A 17,966-nucleotide genomic window follows, 5' to 3' on the forward strand; every position below is an offset into this window, starting at 1 on the left:
TATGTATGTATTGAGTGATGTGGTAGAAAAAATGTGAGTATAGATGTTACAGTCATATTGCTAGTAATTTAAAATCAACTATGATTGCCAAAACTAAAATGTCATATTTGGAATATCTGTAATGGTGATATTTTCTAATTTTCTTGATTCGTGTGCTATCGATCCAAATATCAAACAATCTTTCTGAAAATGGAAAATGATAATCTCGTTTATAAGATTTCCAAAAAGTCTGACGAATCTTAAATTCAATAAGTAGAACTCCAAGAAAATCCGTTTAAAGTTTCATGATTTATAGGATTGGATTCAACAGATTTTACGAATCCGTTTTCGGTTAAGTTTAAAAATATTATAAAATTTAATAAAATAATAGACAGTAGTCGGAATTCAAAAACATGCTCAAAAACAGTTAACGAGACACGTAGTTATTCCAAACGAAATAGTGCACGGTTCGTTTCAAGAAAATCAGATAAATACTGATTTTTATAACTTAAAAGAGTCGTAACTTTCTCAATTCTCATATGACCTCAGTTTTGGTCGTTCTTTATATCCAACAAATCAGGAAAACATAATCTATTACAATATTTTATTCATAAGTCTCAGATATTATATCTGATGCAAAATTTTATTTTTACGTCACCAGTAAATTTAATTTTTAGTGATTTTCGATTCGAATTTCAGCGATAAATGTTTTGTGTAGTTTGAGGCGTGTGCAAGGTAATTACGAATGTAATATTTTTAATATACATTATAACCACAAAATTTTACACAATTGGATCTTAACATCTAGTGGTTCACGGTGGTTTGACCGCCGAACACTAACCAAATTTTGTCGGTTGTTACCGATGGAAGAAGGAACTATTATATCATATGCATTAGCTCAGTATAAACTATACAAATAACATATAAAAAGAACTAACTTTTCAGATATATTTCCACCTACACTAAGAGGACTTCGAACGCATCCATTTTGTTGATCTTTTCAGGTACAACATAGACTAATCAATTAACCAAGATCTCAACAAAGCAATGACCATAGAAAATAAGTGATTCAGGAAATCTCTAATTCTCTAACTAAGTTGACTCTGAATTAACAATACTGACAGAGAAATTAGAAAATCAACCAACAAACTAAATAAACAACCCTCTGAATGGTACAATAAAAAATAAATGGATAGATGGCTCAACCTAAAATAAAACAATTTAGGGGATTATGTAAAGAATAAAAAATGTAAACAATGTATAAATTTTGGGTTTATGTATAACTACCGAACTAGAAGACGGTAATCTACCGGCTAAGCCAAAGGAACAAAATTTATAGAACTCAAGGTACCTGGTAGTAAAACATATCAATATAGACCCATATACATGTAATTCAGATTCTTTGAGTTGGTTAATAAAACACCTTACCTGCATAAAAATTAGGATGCAGGTTAACAAAAATTAGATTCAGTATTACATAAAACATGAAAGTTGAACATATGGATTAAATGCCAAAAATATATCCATTATTAGTTTCAGGTTTAAAAAAATTAGATTTAGTATTACATAAAACATGAAAGTTGAACATATGGATTAAATGCCAAAAATATATCCATTATTCTACATATAAAAAAAGAATAAATGTACCTACATAGAGAAGGCGAATGAAGGCTGTGGGCAACCCGGGCGACTGCCCAAGGCCCACGTCTCCAAGGGCCCAAAGTTTTTGGGATACGTAGTGTATATATATAAAAAAATTTAATACCTAAATGGTTTTTAGGGCCTAAAGTTGATTCAAACTCAAACTAGCTCAAAAGATAAACAATTTGGCTTGTTTGTTGTTCCTAATTATACACATTTATAGTGAAGAATAAATGATATTTTTTTGAATCTTTATGATATTTGTCTTTCAAGGGCCTTTTTTTCTTTTCGCCCCGGGCCCCATATACGTTGGGACCGACCATGGGTTCGGGTCACCGGTGAGAGAGGTTGCGACGATGGTGAGCGGTGTTGATTGCGACGACGGTGTAGATAAGTGGTGGCTGGAAAAAAGACCTTGTTAGGGTTTTAAAGAGTGAGAACAGGGGAGATGGGTGGGGAAGAAAACAAATATGGATCGTTGGTCGAACTTCTTTCTTAATTATGTAGTCAAATAGATTAGACAGCGTCATCGCGAGATAGAGATGGCCCTAATAAAGGATAAAATATTGATAGGGATGTAAGAAAAAAGTAACCGAGGGATGATCGAGAATGGTACAAAGATGAAATTTAGAGAGGTGCTAACAAGTTTTTTAGGACAAATGGTGAATCAAATTTTTTCTGTGGGGGTGTAACGACATAAATTTTCAAAACAATTTTTCATTTTTAAATCATACTTTTATTCACAAGGTAACGTAATGTATCCAATGTTATCATTACAAAACATATCCCAGAATCTCAAGTATATGAATCTTCATTAGTGTGTACATATCATGCCGACGCCTTCCCGCGATCCTCGCTAGTACCTAAAACCCATAACACAACAGCTGTAAGCATAAATGCTTAGTGAGTTCCCCAATATACCACATACAACACATACGCCTTTCCAGGCCATAACTCTGTGGGACCTTCCGGTCCAAGTGTCTCAGGGGACTTCCGTCCCGAATCCTGGTAGACCTTCCGGTCCTACCCGTATCGACCTTCCGGTCCATAACCTCCTGACCTTCCGGTCCATGTCATCTTGATCTTCCGGTCCTTATCATACATAGCATACATGACACATACATATCACAGATCAGCATATAGCATGTATATCGCATAGCATGCTAGACCTTCCGATCACACGTAGGTACCCTTCCAAGTACAGTATAGTGAGAAGACTCACCTGGCATGAAGAATCACCCTCTAGTCACGCTACTGTTAAACACCGACCTCTAACTCTGTGTCAAATCCCGCAATTGCCACAATTAGAAACTAGGACCAACATTTCACTTGTTAGGTATAAAGGTAGACCATCTACCAGCCCACCAATGCTCCACATCCATTAGGCCCACCAAGGCCCAATAACAAATGGGCCCACACATAACCCAATTCCTTAATAGAAAGGCAAGCCCAACCCAAGGGCCCCAAACCAATTATACTCTCCCCTGGCCCAAAACTTTTTAGCATGAAGCCCCAACTCCAGGCCCAACTCCTAAGGCCCAACACAAAGCTTAGCCCAAAAAAATAACCCCAGATGGAGTTACGTGGGACGTACCCCCTTGGTACGCTCAGCGTACCCAAACGCGCATGGATCTGATCGGGGCCTAAAACGACTACGCTGCGAGTTCCGAGACTTATGCCCATCATAAATTTCTATGATTTAGGTCGTAATGGGTTAAGACCATAGCTAATATCTAAGATCTCGACATCCCTCAGTCTCCCAAACCATCAAGTCGAGACTTTAGGCCGTTGCATGGATGAAAAGGTTATAACTCACTTCAACCTTTTATCCTCTTTTCTCATTAAGATCACAACTCAAGCATGACTCCATAACCACGACCAAGTTTGGATTTTTATGGATCCACAACACTAGAATCACTGAAATGGGACAGATCTAGGTCCATGGAGTCCCTTTTGCTCATAAAGTCTCCACCTTTGGGACTTAAACCCTAAAAATGGACCATGAAGCATAAAACAAGAAGGGCAAAGAAAGCTAGAAGCTTTTTACCTCAAAAAGAAGCTCCAACCTATGTAGAACTCAGATCTACTCTTGCTCTCGAACTTCAAGATCTTCGAAAGGCCTCCTCTTCACCTTCTTCACCTTCAAATGGCACCATCAAGCTTAAGAACACACACACAAGACTACTACGAGTTTTCTTCTCTCTTAGGGTTCACTCTCTGAAGTATGGTGGTTGGGGGAAAGGCCTTAATATTCCTTTTATAGTGCACAAGTCAGATTTAGGGTTTTGAGTCTGTGCTCACTACGCCCAGCGTAGTTTAAGGTACACTCAGCATACCGTGAGTATACCGCGTCCAACTTAAGCGTATGAGTACGCACAACGTACTCCTTTGTACGCCCAACGTACTCATCTGCCACAATTTCATTGAAGGCCAAGCTTGACAACTAGAAGAAGAAGAAGAGCTAAATAAATATACCCCAAATTCGCGGGTGTTACAATTCTCCCCCACTTGAATTAGATTTCTCCCTCGAAATCGTTCCTCAAACCATATAGATAGAAACCAACCGCTCGAAAAGCACCACTGCGAGGTTCTCACACCAAAACGATATCTTTCTCCATGAATACCTGGATCCGTCCTGGAACTCCAAGTTTGGAACAAAATCGGCCCTTCTGACGCTAAATACCCCCTTTCTGACGTTCCTAGGATCGGGAAAACTCTAGTGGCCTGGCCCGTCGCCTAACCGCCCACGTACGCCATCATCATGATATTCTCTCCTCGAACATCAAACCCTGACAATCCACTGCTCCTCTGATCCTCACAAGACAAATCCGACAACTGGCTACCGATCACTAATACAAACGTACCAATATAGTCCGAATAACGCTCCAAGGGACGAAAGGGTTCACGTCCCACCAGGGCTCGATCACTAAACTACCATCAGAATCCATCTGAACAATAAACTTTCAACATTTTATTCTCTGGCACAAGAAAATCATGCCCGCTCAGAAGTCCTCAGACATCTAAAATCATAAGCCTCAGCTGCATCCTCGTGTCCCTCTTTAACACTGAGTACCAACTCTGATCTCGTCCCAACAGTTGCACCTCCAGGGTCATCCTGTCCTTCATGGTGTCCTCCTTACAGTAACCACATCAGCCCAAAGTGTTACACAAGTAACGAAATTCGCTTAACCGTAAGCGAATGCTACCTTCCCAACTAGAGATCGACTCAACCCCGACCTCCTTCATCTGTTACTCATTATTCCATGTAACTTGCAGTACTTCCCGTACCCTAGCACTGAGCCACACCGGTCCAAGACATCGAATGACAAACATTACTCCTCAAAATGGAACCCACCTCTGAATCCAGAATCTCATATCGCCTATCCAACGCACCACCAGAGCCAAACTTAAAATCGAGATTTTTGTCCGACCTAGAGTTGAGACCACTCACCCCAACGAATCACTCAACTTAGAACTCATTTCCCGCAACCCATGTGTACCTCACTCATCCCATTCTTTCGGATTGCAACAACCAAAACTCACAATCAGAGTATAACGATTCTCGACAATATAGAGACCTCCGTCTCTTTCCTGATTTGGCCCCTTGGCTCTTGGTTACTCAATCCAATAAGGCTACTCAAGCCTACAAACTCTCTTGCATCATGCTATGGTCAACAAATAACGCAGCTCCCTACTGCACCCTGACACCGTCCTACTGGCCAGTGAGTACTACGGCTCCCCGCAATATCATCACACCCTCTCGTGAGTAGTGAGTACTACGGCTTCCCGTAGCATCCCAAGAACCTCTAACTAGATAACACTACGACTTCCCGTAGCATCACAAACAACCTCTAAATAGTGAATACTACAGCTTCCCGTAGCATCACCACAACCTCTGACTAGTGAATGCTACGGCTTCCCGTAGCATCACCACAACCTCTGAATAGTGAATGCTACGGCTTCCCGTAGCATCACCACAACCTCTGACTAGTGAATACTACGGCTTCCCGTAGCATCACCACAACCTCGGACTAGTGAATACTATGGCTTCCCGTAGTATCACCATAACCTCTGACTAGTGAATACTACGGCTTCCTATAGCATCACCACAACCATTAACTAGTGAAGACTACGGCTTCCCGTAGCATCACCACAACCTTTGACTAGTGAATACTACGACTTCCCGTAGCATCATAACAACATCTCACTGACTCACACTCCACGAGTCAATCATAGATAGGTGCATGCACTTACCCAAATTATACATTACTATATCTGGCGGCAATCGCCATAACAAAACACCCTCTCCTGTTGCAACCCATATTTTTGGACAATCTCACTTGCTGTCATTAACCGGAGGGGCTCCCACTAGAATCATCGAGGCTTGGCCCACCACTTGCCATCTCCACTCAAGACTCAAAATTATCCGAAGTCCAATGCATTAAATTTTGATACCTCGATACACCACCTAGAACCTCATAATGTGTCGTCTCATCCACTAATCTTCCTCTTCGACAACCTAAAATTGGTTGTCTAATCCGCTTCTGCCCTTTCCAAGCTGAATAACAGCCCTTTCATTAAACCAGAATTTCTCAATCACCGAACTCACCACATGAACCAACCATCTCGGATTTACCATTATGACCTCGAAGAATTCCTGAGCACCCCAAGATCTCCAATCAAGGGTCACTTGTCATGGAGCCACTCATCCTTATCAAACATATCAATTGCATTATCTCGCTTTGCACCTCGTCTTAATCACTAATAACCCTGGTCTCATGAATTTATACCGCCGGTCTCTAAATCCCACCTCTTAACCGCTCTTGAACCAATCTATGATTCTTTCAATACGATACCCGGTTCTCCCCTACTTAGGGTTCGAACCATCACCAATTGACGCACAAACCATCTCCCATATTGTTTCCACTAGCAACATTGCACCGACCCTTGGAAGGTCTCGTATCATCCCAATACCAAAAATCTCATCTGTATAGTAATATCACTGTCTCTTAGACTGGAACAATAAATCATCATGCTCCTCAACCTCGACTTCTCTATTCGTGTTCCAAAACATGAATCATCACAAGAACATGGACCCACTCCCATACTCAATACCCATCATAGATAGGAGAGCCACCGCCCTTATATACTCGCTGATACCGCTACCATACGCCCGACTATACTCAAATAGGATGTAACGTGGTCCTTGACCCTCACAGTCTCAACTGACTACCTGCTTATGGCAAATCATTACCTCGCGGCAGATATACTGCCTGATATTCTGGTGGAAAATTGTCATCAATTTCAACCTGCAGGGTTTACTCCTAACCCAAAAACTGAAATATCACGCCTCCCAGGTTTCCACAAGAAACATAAACATCACCACTCAGGTCACAACAGGTGACATCTCCTCTACCGGCTGATTGCTCAATTCAGACCGAAATCCCCCATAGCCAAGGGCCCCAAGCCCAATGATACTCTCCCCTGGCCCAAAACTCTTTAGCATGAAGCCCCAACTCCAGGAGCAACTGCTAAGACCCAACACAAAGCTTAGCCCAAAAAATAACCCCAGACGGAGTTCTGCGGGGCATACCCCCTTGGTACGCTCAGCGTACCCAAACGCGCATGGATCTGATCGGGACCTCAAACGACTACGCTGCACGTTCCGAGACTTATGCCCAGCGTAAGTCCCAGTCTTACAATTTCTATGATTTAGGTCTGAATGGGTTAAGACCATAGCTAATATCTCAGATCTTGACATCCCTTGGTCTCCCAAACCATAAAGTCGAGACTTTAGGCCTTTGCATGGATGAAAAGGTTATAACTCACTTCAACCTTTTATCCTCTTTTCTCATTAAGATCACAACTCATGAATGACTCCATAACCACAACCAAGTTTGGATTTTTATGGATCCACAAGACTAGAATCACTGAAATGGGACAGATCTAGGTCCACGGAGTCCCTTTTGCTCATAAAGTCTCCACCTTTGGGACTTAAACCCTAAAAATGGACCATGAAGCATAAAACAAGAAGGGCAAAGAAAGCTAGAAGCTTTTTACCTCAAAAAGAAGCTCCAACCTATGTAGAACTCGGATCTACTCTTGCTCTCCAACTTCAATCTCTTCGAAAGGCCTCCTCTTCACCTTCTTCACCTTGAAATGGCACCCTCAAGCTTAAGAACACACACACAATCCTACTACGAGTTTTCTTCTCTCTTAGGGTTCACTCTCTAAAGTATGGTGGCTGGGGGAAACGCCTTAATATTCCTTTTATAGTGCACAAGTCAGATTTAGGGTTTTGAGTCTGTGCTCACTACGCCCAACGTAGTTTAAGGTACGCCCAGCGTACCGTGAGTATATCACGTCTAACTTAAGCGTATGAGTACGCACAATGTATCTGCCATAATTTCATTTAAGGCCAAACTTGACAACTAGAAGAAGAAGAAGAGCTAAATAAATATACCCCAAATTCCTGGGTGTTACAGGGGCAGGCAGGATTTAAGCCGTGCATGTACAAAAAAATAAAAAAGTTTTAGGAGATTCAAAAATCTTGAAAACTAAAATAAAAATATCCTATTTAAATGGGTATTTTGTTTTCAAAAAGTTCAGAAAATAAATAAAATATATTTATTAATAACTTCAGTTACATTTTATATTCAAAAATAAATTGTTGGCCTAATAAATTATTTTTAAAATTTTGAATTCACTTCAGTTTTATAAAATTATTTTTTTTGAAATTAGATTAATGATGATTAACTAGGAATTACTCTAAAGCAAATATTTTAAGTGGGTGATATACGGGTGAGGTGGGGTTAGGTATGTATGTGGACATGTAATAGGTGGGTTGGTTGGTGTGTTAAATTTTAAATATATATGAAACAATTAGCATATTTAAAATATAACAATATTTAAATAAATTCAAAATATAAAAACTCAAAATTGGAATAAATTCAAAATATATATAATCTCAAACATGAAGGTCGGATACGACAATGAAAGCTAAATCCTAATTAAAGAGTTATGCATATAGGTGTGAGCGCATAGGTGACTATGGCGGGTGTAAAACTATGGTCACGATGTGGGTAGGGTATGTAGGAAAGATGGCAAGGGGTTGGTGTGGGGTACGTTGTATGAGTGTGTGATGTGGAGGTAATGTGGGGTTTGTTAAGCGTCGATGTGGGCTTATGGGAATATGCATATAATTATGTTTTTAAGGGTATATGTATATGGATGGGTGAGGTTAGGGTTGGGGTGAGCATGTGGGTGAGGGGTAGGGTCGGGTGTGTGTGGGGTCGTGTAAGCATAAGTCATAGTTTGAAAATCAATGCTAGTTTTAAACCATAAGCCTGAAGTCATATAAACCCTAAAAAGCTGTGAGCCATAAGAAACAAGTCTTAAGCTTTAAATTAACTATAATTCATAATCCCTACGCTTAGAAACATAAGGCATAAACCATAAGCCATAAGATGTAAGCCTTAAACCATAGGCAATATAAGGCTTATGGATTATGGTTTAATGCTTATGGCTTATGGCTTATAGTTTAGAGCTTAATAATTGTTGCTTTTGGATTATAGATTAATACTCATGACATATGGCTTATGACATAAGTCATAATACCTAAGCCATATGTCATAAGCCTTAAGCCCTAAGCCATGTACAAGACTTTATTCCTAAGCCACAAGCCATCAAACATATGTCCTAGGATAAGTCATATATCATATGCATTAAGCCATAAGTCATACATCATAAGCCATAAGTCTTAAGTCTTAACGCATTAGCCTTAATCCTTAACCATAATCTATACATGTAAGACCTAAGCATAAGCCTCAATTCATAAGTCTTAAGCCTAATCCATAAGCCACCCACCCCTACCTACAAACCCACATGTACACCCACCATATCACAAATCCATATATCTTACCAAACCTACCAAAATCGACCTTTGCATACATGTATACCTACACATGCCTACACCTACACCATCTTTCCATACATACTCAAGTATGACCACCTACACCTACACCCAACACCACCCTAAATGCTAAGTGTTACTCGTACATGACACACCCCACTACACCCCTACCACCACAAACATACACCCCAACTACAAACCTACACCAATACCCTATCCTACCCCACCTTGTCCTAAATCCCCATATCTACCAACCACATCCCCACTTACACATATAATCCTATCCCCACTAACGCCCATATATCCATTTTTACTTACCCATACATACCACCACATATCTCAACCACACTCACATCAATACCCCTAAACTCATCCACACCTACACTCACACCTTCCATAAATGTTTTTATTTTTTAGCTGCAAATTATTTGAAATATAGTAATGAATTTATAGAATATATGCCAGTATTAGTATACTTTTTGTTATTTTCTATAACAGTTGTAACATTCACGATTTAGGGGCATGTTCCTTTTAACCCCAACATACTCTTCACTCCAGCAAAATATTAGCTACTTATTAGATTTCAAAGATCCCCAAAAATTTTGACCAAATTTCTCCCCACCCGCCAATTGATCTAAGTTACCGCTCTCACCAAATATCGATGGACACTCTGCATCTTCTATGCTGCCCTTCTCAGTCATCGACAACTTGCAAAAGCTTCGCCAAGGTGGAAACCCTCACCGATCTACCTCGACATTGTTGCCATTGATTGAGGAAGACACTGCCGCTATCACCTACAACTACTATAAACTTCAAATTGAGAAGTTCTGTCGCACCCTCGACTGACGACGGAAATGCCGAGGTGTGCGACGTAAACCGGTAATCACAATTATTGAACATTCATTGAACAGTACAAATATAATCTTTTATTATTACTGAAATAGAAATTACATTGAAAAGATTATTGCTGAAATTACTACACATGCCTAACAATCTGATGCTCATAACTATATGATAAAAATATCAGAGAATCTTTTGTACGAACACTTCCGACCTTATAAATAACCTAAGAATACATGCATTAAGATACGTCAACAAATTTGTTGGTGAGTTCTACAGGTTTTGACACAAAGTATTTTTATACTAAAAAAATGTTTTATAAAATATATCTGGTTGACCAACTTTTACAAACACGTATTTTTCTATCGAAAGTATAAAGTAATTGAGTCATAAAAGTATATTTAAACTCATTTAAAAATGTCATTTGCTCAAATCCAAAAATATACCATTCGTAAAATATATAAATAAAATAAACTTATAACAACTTCTTGCGGTTCTTATGACCAAAATGCTTTTTACATAAAGATTTTGAATACCAATTTATAAAGCATATCACACTTTTTGAAAACATAAAGTAGCCAAGTTTACTCTTGAAACTTTGTACAAACGTTCGTATAGTTTATAAGTAAAACTAATAAGTTTCAAATTTTATAAACTTTGAAAATCCATGTCATATTATTAACTAAGCATTATCTTACTTAATTTGGAAATCGACACTTGACCAGTGGGGCAAACTCATCCCAAAATACTTCTCAATATCCGGTAAATTATAAACGCATATTTTTACCACTCGTATAATTTCAACGACAAATATTAACTATTCTCTATACAATTCTATTCTTTGAAATGTCTCTGCTTACGGAGAATTATGCCGTAGGGAGAGGTAGTTAAGAAAGTAAACACTGTTTCACACTCGTCCGAAATTGGGAGGATTGACTCAATCTAGATGTATACTTTTTCGAATAAAAATCTTCAATATAACAATTTGTCTATAACTGACACTATTCGTCGCTCCTCCACAAGCCACATAGGCACAATAAACAAACCACAAAGGCACAATAAAGAAGCCACACAGGCATAATATAAATAAAAATGGAGGAATCGAGATCATTACTAACGTTTAAAAGAATTCGTATAGTAACAAAGAAAGAAACACTTGACGCCTGTTGCCTCGTCAGACGAAGTTGTAGCTAGCAACCACAAACGGAAAATAACGATTCCCATAAATCTTTCCATCAAAAAATAGATCTACACCAAAGTTCTTTATTATAAATCTATGCCGTGTACATAGACCTACAGTATATGATTCCTCATGGATTAACGATTATAGAGCTAGGTGTCGTTTCCAGGATTTGATCCTTACAAAGGAAAAATATACCGTCATAAAACTCTCTCTTTCACCCCTTTCGATACCTTCCTCCCATAAATACACATGAGATACACAATCCACAAAATCCATGAAATCCATGATGACGATTCTTCAACTCATAAAATCCATCGTTCACTAGGGTCATTAACGCGAATCTTAGATTATTAAGATTTTTCGAAGCTTAGTGAAAGTAGTTAATAGTGAAATTAACGTAGCGTTAAACTATTGTGACAGTAATAATTTGTGTTGTTCTTTACTTTAGCCGATAAGGAGGATGTTTGTCCGCGTAGCCGAATACTCATTTACGCAAATATTCGATAAATTGCATAATTGATATGTTATATAATTTATTAGGTAATAATCCCCAAAAATCAAAGAATTAATTATTATATATTTGTCAAATCTTCGTTTATAGCCGTTTAAGAAAATGTATATTTCCTTTGTACACACTTATATTGAATAATATATCTTGTTATGAGTATAATGACTTTTTATGTTTTCTCAATATTTTCATGCATATATATACGACGAATATTACAGTTTGGGATTCGTCGAATAACTTATATCTTTATACCAATCTACTTATAGTCCTGTAATTTTTATTAATATCAACTAATATATCACAACAACGTATTATTTTGTCACACCCCAAAACCGAGAACGGCAGAATACGTTCTTGGGTGGAGGACGTCATGTACAGTATCATAATAATTCATAATAGTAAAAACAAGCAACAACAACCATTGCATTAGATATAGTAATTGTAAATACAAGCGTCTTCGGTAGAGTTTGATAGACACCAAAACTATAAACAAAAATAAAAGATGGGTCTTGTATATGCTCCATCTTCTCAAAAGATGCATCAGTACCTGTCTATTTTTGACCTGAGAATACAATTTATTTCGAAAATGAGTATCAGCGTAAAGCTGGTGAGGTCATAAGAATTTTTGTGTTGATGCTTGTATAAAAGTGTTTACAATCATGTAATATAAAAGTTGTCATTAATGTTTGAAAATAGTAAAATCCCTAGAAAATCCTATATTTTCTAGATATGCATATTTTTAAGTTTGATCCTTTGAGTGTGTAAAAGTTTTCCCAATGAGACTGTCAATCATGAAAATAAGGTTATAGATTTCATTCATATAAAGTAAATGAGGAAAGATAATATCTTATTGCAACAGTTTTACTGCTGGCTAGATATGGTAGTGTTGCAAACTTCAGTTTAGTAATATATGTATATATATTCACTTCGGGAAGTTAGTTTAGCCTTTAGTTCTTAGTGTGTTAATTTGGGTATGAATGTGATTTCTCATGTAACCAATCTGAGTGATAATAGAGTGTCCGATGACCTTCCCGGTCAATCGTAGTGTAGCGATGTTTCGTCACCCCTAGGCCTAGTCGGCTCGGACTGTGGTTAGCAGTCGGGATGTAATAGTGTCTGTCATGTATAGATCTATATATGTAGTGGTTGCTTTCCCTCCGGGAAGCTCTGGTTACACGGTGTTTGCACAATAGAGTGCCGTATAGAGGAATAGTGTGTCACATTCTGGATTATTGTATTCTCTTGTATTATAGTATAATGAACTTTTCAATATAGTGTATAGAGTGTTCTCATTAACACGTATTAACTCGTAATAGTAGTAATTATAGTGAGCATCATAGTGATAGGGGTAATGAGCAGTAGCCTTAACAATACCTATTATAATTAAATAGAGTGTGGGGTTGTATGCCTTTGATTTACGAAGGTATTGAAGTAACTAAAGACTTTCATATCTAACACAAATATATATGATATATAACTAAAAATTCAACGAAAGTCGAACAGATAACAGTGTACCCTAAGACCACAATCAAACAAGAACAGGAACTAAGGCGAGTTATCAGTCCTAAGTCCTTCAAGTCATATTTATATAAATAGATTGGTGTAGATATATTTTAAAAGAAAAGAGATTTAAAAATAATTTGAAAATAGTTTAATAACAATTTAACATAAATTGCATTTGATAGTTAATTAGAGCAGTTTTGTTGACCAAGTAGTTAAAAGTATAAAAATCCTTTTTGTTAGCAAGTTATAAATCACTTATGATTGATACTATAACTTGTTGTATTCAACTTGTATTCCCCCCCCCCCCCACAAAAGCATTTAAAAACATTTGAAAGGTTAATTAAGGGGTATGAACTCACCTGCAGCGAGTGGATTGGATGGAAATGTCGGTTGAGTGCTTGGTGTCAAGTGAAGACTTGAACACACTTTATGACCCTAGTAACATATGAAGACATATGTTTAAATATAATTAGTGATTAAAACACTAATTAAACATGTAAAGACATCCTAATGTGAAGAAGAACTCTTTGGTCAAATGCTAGGAGGCTATTGGGTCGAAAGGAAAGAGTGTAAGGCCTCACTATGGGGTTTACTCCTCAAATACCCATCTTAGGTGAGTTTGTGGTTGAGGGACCAATTCCCCCATGAGTTTATGGCCATAAAATCATGGGAGGAGTGTATTTGTGTGTTTAAGGGCCTCTTACATCACTAGGAAGGGTTCTAAGGTTAAATCCAAGGCTTGAGAAGTGATTAGGGTTCAAAAGGGGCACTCCCTTGGAGTTTGCGGTCCTTGGACCACTCTTTGGGAGTTTACAGTCGTAAACACTAGGGTTTACGGCCGTAAAGCCTTGTGCACAACATTTCCTTTGAATTTTGTGGTCCTAGGCTCATCCATACAAGTTTCTAGCCCATTAAACATGCTAAGGAAGGAGTTAGGGACACCAAAACACCCTTTATGGTGTTTATAGTTTTGGTGTTTACGGTTCATGAATGTCATTGGACCGTAAACTCATGTTGAGTCCCCTAAAGGCACGATTTTGGGTTTCAAATTTCATACATGCATGTTTCCAAGTCATAGTCAAGCATTAGAGTAGTTTTGGTGGGAATTTGGGGCCTTAAAACCCCCTTATGGGAGTTCACGGTTTTGGGAGGTGTTCCCTCACCGTAAAATCTAGTTTTTGGGGTATTTGGGTGATTAAATCCCGAATTTGCATGAATACAAAGCAAAACAACAAGCTAGGAATGATTGCTTACGGATTTGGAGCTTGAATGAGGTGTTCCTTGGGCAAAACCCACTTGTAGAGAGAGAAAGCTTCTAGGAGTGAGAAAAGGTTCAAGTGAAAGCCACTCAACCCTTATATAGGGCTTGAGTTGGAGGCCAGGTAGGGATCCACCCCATACTGACGTTAAACGGAGTTTAAAAATTTTACCCGATTAAATGGTCGTAACCCGGCTTAGTCGTAAGCTAAAATTTTGCCAAAAACAAACTCGAGGGTGTTACACGTGTTTTTACTTGGTTTCAACGCTTATGCAATAAAATAAAACATTAAATTATTTGCCTAACCCAAATGTTAATGAAAATAATAATAATAATATATTTTTATTAACGAAAATGGGTTACGGTGAAGGAATAAATTTCAGGTTGTCACAGATTTTATCATTTATAGCATTCTACTATAACTTATATAATTTATTAATGCTTTATACCTTTTAGATTGTTATTTTCATTAACTCTTAACCAATAATAAAGTATGTTGTCATTTTGTGTATAATGAAAATCATCAAACTTTAATTAGACACTCATGTATTCTCCCCCAAATATTAAAATAGTAAATGAGGGGCCATAGAAAGTCACATTCGATGTGTGATCTCAATCTATGCTCGCTTCGTGAATCTTGTCGTGAGAAACCGCCACTCAACAACTTTTGGACATTAAAACATTTTGGGGTTCGTTTTGTAAAATATCAAACTCAAAGAATTTCTTTTTGTAATGAAATAAACCAAAAGGGACTATTTCTGATCTTTTAAAACAGCATAAGGACCATTTTGTAAAGACTAAGTCCAATAGGATTTTCCTTGAAAGGATTTATGACAAAGGGGTTAGTTTTAATCTAAAGTTATAAATGAAGGGGCTGATTTCGCCACATTCTCCAATTATACAAAGGGACGCATCTTATTTTCTTTTGTGCATCTGATTAGAATGAACGGAAGCAAGCAGCGACGAGGATTAGCCACCCAACTCCAATGCCCTACTACAATCCTTCTCTCATCACCGGCGATAGCAACCAAGGGGAAGAACGGATCGAAGGCAGGTCGGAGAAGAGGAACTCGATCGAAATCAAGAAACCAAGAGGCACTGGTGGTTTAGAAAATGCGATGGGGGTGGTTCGATGGTGGATTCCAAACGCAGGGAGGAGGGAAGAAGAATTCTGTCAAAAACGACGATTCATCCCAGGGTCTTCGTGATTCTGTCGCCGACAACAACTCGGAAAGAAATCAGAACAACAAGCAACAACGATTGGGCTTGGGGTGTTCAGCTGGGATTGGTGAACTGGAAGGGAGCACCTCCGGTACTCGGCTGGTCCGAAAAAAAGAGAAGGAAGAGGCAGCGAAGCTGCTCTCTTGTTGCTTCGGCAGTGAGATACGAAGGGGAAAAACGGGCGGCGATAGCAGCTCCGGTGGGGGGTCTTGATGTTTTCTTGATTGCACGGAAATCTCCAATTCTGGTGGAGGTTTGGGTTGATTCAATTGACAGGTAAGGCACAAGAAAGAATCAGGAGAAGAGGCTGATGGCCTCTTATTTCTTGGCAGGAAACAATTAAGATGAAGGGAGGGGTCGATGCTTCTTCAATGACCAGAAACCACCACTTCTGATGATGCTCTTCATAGAAAACGATCCCAACAACAAAGAAGGAAGAAAGCAATTGTTTGAGGTGATCAAATTTGTTCATCAATAGTTTGAGTAATTTCTGGAGTGAAGCTTTGTGTATAATATGTAATGTGTAGTTTTGGGTAAGGTGAGGTGTAGAAGAAACATCAGTTTCTTCATTATTATACTCTTAGTAGATTTAGAAGCAAAATATTGCTTCAATTATTAATATGTATTTGTGTATGTATTAATATGTATTTGTATATGTAGTAATATATATTTGTGTATGTAATGAGTGATGTGGTAGATACAATGTGAGTGTAGATATTATATCCATATTGTTAACAATTTAAAATCAGTTATGATTGCCAAAAGTACAATGTCATATTTGGAATATCTATAACGGTGATATTTTCTAACTTTTTGGATTCGTGTGCTCTAACTTTTACAAATCTGATATTGGTTATGTTAAAAAAAATATTACAAAAATATAATAGAATAATAGACCGTAGTCTAAATTCAAAAACATGCTCAAAACAGTTTAGGAGGGTCGTAGTTATTCAAAACGAAACAATGTACGATTCGTTTCAAGAAAACCAGATAAATACTGATTTTTATAACTTTAAAGAGTCGTAACTTTCCCATACGAACTCCATTTTGGTTGGTGTTTATAACCATGAAATCAGGAAAACATAATCTATTTAAATATCTTATCCATAATCTCAGATGTATCTGATGCAAAATTTTATTTTTAACGCCACTAATAAATTAAAATTTTGGTGATTTTCAATCGATCGTCAACAATAGATACTTTGAATACAATACCTTTAATACATATTGTAAGTATAGATTTATACAATTGGACATTAATGCCTAGCGGTTCGTGGTGGATTGATCGCCGAACACTGACCGATTTTTACCAATTGTTACATTATCCCCCCGTTGAAAGGAATTTTGTCTCGAAATTCAACGTGTAGATAAAATATTATAAAACAATTGGTGACATTTTCTTTTCTCTTGATTCACACATGATCATTCTATAGTCGTTTTAAGTCGCATAACTCAAGATTGAGTACTCGATCGACCAAATGGCTCTATTCTAATCCCTAAAAAAAACGCATAGAGAATACGATTGAGTTATGTCTTTTAAGGTTATCGAAACTTATATAAAAATTTTTATCAAGTGTACTTTCGCAATTTTGAAATATGCGCTCGGTTTCCTAGCTCACTTCAGTGAAACAAAGATAACAAGTGTGTTATCGGGTCGACACTCCTTGACATTTGGCATATGAAAGACGTCGTATACACTGTTTAGTTATCAAGATAACTTAATACAAACATCAAGACCAAATTCTGTTAAGAATTTCTAAGGTCCTTTGAGTTGCAAGTTTAACCTGCCTCGTTCTCTAAGCCGGATCATTTCTCTAAAAGAGTAGACGTTTAAGAGCTAAGCATTCACCGACTTGGAAGTCGAGAGACTTATATTTTTCATTTACATAATTCTCTTGTCATTCATGAGCAGTCTAAAATC

This window comes from Lactuca sativa, chromosome 1 (genome assembly GCF_002870075.4).
Source record: "Lactuca sativa cultivar Salinas chromosome 1, Lsat_Salinas_v11, whole genome shotgun sequence".
Lineage (NCBI taxonomy): Eukaryota > Viridiplantae > Streptophyta > Magnoliopsida > Asterales > Asteraceae > Lactuca > Lactuca sativa.